This window comes from Triticum dicoccoides, chromosome 2B, assembly GCF_002162155.2.
Source record: "Triticum dicoccoides isolate Atlit2015 ecotype Zavitan chromosome 2B, WEW_v2.0, whole genome shotgun sequence".
Classification (NCBI taxonomy): Eukaryota; Viridiplantae; Streptophyta; class Magnoliopsida; order Poales; family Poaceae; genus Triticum; species Triticum dicoccoides.
In genome coordinates this window covers 400,550,254-400,555,206 of record NC_041383.1, presented here as the reverse complement: position 1 = coordinate 400,555,206, position 4,953 = coordinate 400,550,254, and positions in this window count along the sequence as shown.

Genomic DNA, 4,953 nt, shown 5'->3' with positions numbered 1-4,953 from the left:
CTCCCGATCCGCGAAACCTCAGCCCCACCTCCATGGCGCCCCCCACCGCACCAATTTCACAGCCGCCCTCCTCCCTAATGCCGGAGACACTGTCCAATTGCCGTCGTGCACTAGGCCGTGTGCCTCTTACTCTGTGTTGCTGGTGATGCCTCGATGACGGCCTCGTGAACCGTACCGGAGACGATTCACCCCCGCTGTTGTTCACGGCGCCGGAGCGGCTCCAACTTAGGATCCGTCCAGAGTCCGGGCGCTGCTTCCGCGTAGCCGTCGACCGCCGCGACATCGCTCTTTCCCTGCCGCCGGTCGCCACCGAAACTGCGCCGGCCTCACCAAATCGGCAGCTGGACCTGCCTACTTCACCATGCCGCCAGATAGGTCGCACCCTCATCTCAAATCACTTTATTTAGGCATCAGTTGTCTGAATTTTTATTCTGGGCCAATCGATTCCTAATGGGAAGCAGCACCCCTCGAGGCGCGGAGCTCCTAGGTTGCCGGTTAGCTGGTGTCTAACATAAGGGTGCGGGGCCGCAAGTTCGCCGCGGAAGCAGCGCTTAGATGGCTATCTTTTAGAGTTGCGTGGGTTGAAGGTACTGCTGCCGCCGGATCTGGATTGGCCCAGGGGCGGCGCAACCACGGCAGTGCGGTGGGGCGGGGAGCGGGGTTTTGGCCGGGGCCATGGACGGTGGAAGGCTGCTCTGCCGTTGGTCGCTGGCTCTTCGGGGAAGATTCCAAATAGTGTCAGCCGGGAGGCACAAGACGGCCATCAAGCCATCCGGCGTAGATCGGACAGTACCAAAATAAAATAAAATCGTGTGACCCCAATTTAGTCTTCAGTCAACAGACGTGTGACCACTCTCGTACCTTGTTGTTGATCTCTTAGTGTATTTCTTCAGATCAAAGAGATATGTCATTCTTAACATTATGCGTTATCTGCATCTTCAGACACACCGTCTTCCGACTCACCGCAGCTGCTCCAACAAAGGGAAGCATACACCATAAGGGAGCTATAGTCCCCACTCAACAGTTCCCTGCATCGAATGCGCGTGTCTGACATGGACAACCACAACAACTGCAGGGCCATCGACAAGTCAGCACATGATGGTCACTCCTATGGATGGCATCCAGATAGGTTGTACCCTCATCTTACTTGTGTGCAACATTTATGGCTTTGTTATTCATCTAAGCATGGAAAATAGATCATCACATTTCACTATATATTCATGCTGATCTCTTACGGGTCTTGTTCAGGAGTTCATGTTGTTCCATAGTTCAGCTAAGATACTTGTTCTTTAGGTAACGCAGTTCCATAGTTATCATCCATCAGCCAATGCTATCCCACAGGCTGGTGATTATAGTATTATACCACTTCTAGTATTACCTATGTTGTTCTTTAATACTTTTGTGTGCCATCTAGTTAATCTCGAGTACAAATGATACATATCTATAGCTTTCATCTGTGTTCTCCCTTTAGTTTATGAGACCTGTTGCTGCTAGTTAACCTCAGTCCTACTATTTATGTCATCTCCTACATGCACTCATTACATAAATCTAACTACTAGTTGTCTTCCATGCATGTCAGATATAATTGCACACACTGATATATCCACAAGAACCTCACGGAGCAATGTAAAGGCCAATAAACTTGATGTCAATGATACCCAATATGATGGAACATGTAAAGGCAGTTCTTCAGAAGACTTGCAAAAAGATGATGAATCCTCTTCACCCCACAAGGTCCTTGCTCTAACTTGGCCTGTGATATGGGTACAACATGCATATAATGTCCTGGAGTGTATCTACTCTGTTGCAATGCCATGTGCTTAGCATGCTGATCATGCATGTAAATATGTCATGCCTTCTTGTTTTTCAGTACCAATTCCATTCATGATAACATGTTTTCAAATTCAAGTACTGTCATTCTACTCTATCGCAATGCCATCTGCTTAATTTGGACATCATGCTTCTGAATATCTTATGCATTGTTATTCATCAGTATGTACTTCATCTGTCTGCCATACCATGTTTTTTTACATTGAAGTGCTATTCTAGTGCTCTGTTGCAATGCCATCTTATTTTCCCAATCATACACGTGTATGTTACCTTAGTTATTTTTGTACGTATTTCGCTAGCATATAGTTTTACATTCAACTAGTGTTTTTCTTTGTTGTGTTGTCCTGTCGTACCCTAGCTCTTACACCATACTCCCTCCGTCAGGATTACATGTTGCCGAAATGGATAAAAAATGATGTATCTAGAACTTAAATACGCCTAGACTCATCCATTTTTTCCGGATGGAGGGAATACATGTCAATATGTCATGCCTTTCTATTCTTCAGTACCTATTCCATCTCTCTGCTGTCGCATGTTTTATAATTAAAGCACCATTCTTCTATACAAGGCATGCAAGGGGAAGACGACTATGTTAGAATCTGAAGGGTTACAAACAAGGCCTTTACAAAAGATCCAAACGCCAGGAGATAATAAACCAACTCCAGTTTTTATAGATACTGCTCCAGCACAGAGAAACCCAACTCCTACTGATAATAAGCAGATTCCAGTGGCCAAAGAACTAGTCCGCTCCAGTAAAGCAAAAATATGTCAACTCAATTCTAAGAAGCGTGTGCGTATCCTTGCATCATGAAATTTTATAGCATGCTGATCATATTTTCTACATGTTTCTTACCCATCTCTCTTTTAGAAAATAAGCTTAACAGATAGAAGAATTTCTGCAATGGTATCGTTTATGAGGAAAGATTCTTGCAGGAATTCTCTGTGCTCCAATGTAGATGTAAGTACCTGTTGTATATCACTATATTTTTACATCAGCATGTATTTTGTAAATCGGCGTGAATCCAACCTTTATCTAATCTAAATTTAGTTGTAGAAAAATGTATGATTAAAGGCCACAATGTTGATTTTTGTAAGGAAAACTGCCTGGTAGTTTTCCATCCTGAGCTGCATGAGTGTACTATCTCATATCAGTGGGTTTGAATACTTTGGTTCTGCAGTGGGTTTTTCAGTGTTTTTTACTGTGTTGTCCTGTCGTATCCCTAGCTCTTAGATCATACTCCCTCCGTCCGGATTAAATGCCACAGAAATGGATAAAACTGGATGTATCTAGAACTGAAATACGCCTAGACCCATCCATTTATTTTCGGATGGAGGGAATACATGTCAATATGTCATGCTTTTCTATTCTTCAGTACCTATTCCATCTCTGCTGTAGCATGTTTTATAACTGAATCACCATTCTTCTATATAAGGCATGCAAGGGGAAGATGGTTGTGTTAGAATCTGAAGGGTTACAAACCAGGTCTTTGCAAAAGATCCAAACGCCAGGAGATAATAAACCAACTCCATTTTTCATAGATACTGCTCCAGCACAGAGAAACCCAACTCCCACTGATAATAAGCAGATTCCAGTGGCCAAAGAACTAGTCTGCTCCAGTCCAACAAAAGAATGTCAACTCCATTCTAAGAAGCGTGTGCGTATCCTCGCATCATGAAATTTTATAGCATTCTGATCATATTTTCTACATGTTTCTTACCCATCTCTCTTTTAGAAAATAAGGTTAAATGATAGAAGACTTCCTCCATTGGGATCGTATTCGAGGAAAATATCTTGCGGGATTCTCTGTGCTCCAATGCTGATGTAAGTACCTATTGTATATCACTATTGTAACACCCCGGATGTAACTTTCCATATTTGTAACTCCAACTATTGCTATTTTCGGCTATGTGTTATGATATTCCCTCCGTGGTCGTTTTGCATTTTGTTCACGTCATGCATTTCATATCATGTCATCATGTGCATCTCATTTGCATACGTGTTCGTCTCATGCATCCGAGCATTTTCCCCGTTGTCTGTTTTGCAATCCGACACTCCCACATGCACTGGCGCACCCCTCTTGTCTATTTTCATGAGCGGGTGTTAAACGTTCACGGAATGGCCCGAGGTTTGCCAAGCGGCCTTGGTACAGCACCGGTAGACCGCCTCTCAAGTTTCGTGCCATTTGGAGGTCGTTTCATACTCCAACGGTTAACCGGGTATCCGCAAAGGCCTCTTTTGGGTTGCAGCCCAATACCCCACCAAAACAGCCCAATAACCCATCTAAGTCAATTCCATGCTCTCCTCGTCGGATCACGATCATGTGGGCGAAAACCGCACCTCATTTGGAGTCTCCTAGCTCCCTCTACCTATAAATATGCCTTCTCCCCCGAAATTCTCGGTCCAAACCCTAGCCCCCTTCCCCTTCCGCCGCCGGACGCGTCCGCGACGGCCGGACACGTCCGCCCTCCGCCGCCCGGCCAACCGCAGCGCGATACGTGGCCCTGCACCGCCGTCCCCGCCGCCGGCCCGCCAGGCCCGCCGCCGGCCCTCGAGCCCGTACGCCGCCGCCCCGCGCCTGGCCCCGAGCCCGCGCCTCCGCCACCGCCCGTCGCCCTCGGCCGCCGCCTCCACCGACCCGTCATCGTACGCCACCGCTCCGGCACCACCCTTCATCGCCGGTCGCAGCCCCGCCGTGGCACGCCGCCGCCGCCCGACCCGGCGCGCCCCGCGCCCGGGACACAGCTCCCGCCGTCGACCGGCGCCAGATCCAGCCAGCTCCAACCCCGGCGACCTCCCCCGAGCCTTCTCCGGCCACCGCCGCGCCTCTCTGGCGAGCACCTCCTGCCCCGCCTCGATCCACGTGCCCGGATCCAGATCGGGTCAAACCCTAGGTTGACCCCGAAATACCTCCAAGTCTTTTTTTATACATTCTGAAGCTCTGTTCATCGCATCATAACTCTGCATCTGTAGCTCCGTTTCATGCGCATGATATATCAAAATGTTCACCACGATGTGATCTTTATTTTGTTTTATTGCTCCATGTTCATTTGAGTTCATCTTGATGCCTGAATCATCATTGCAAAAGTGCTATATGATGTAATCTGCTGTCTGTTAACAAAACT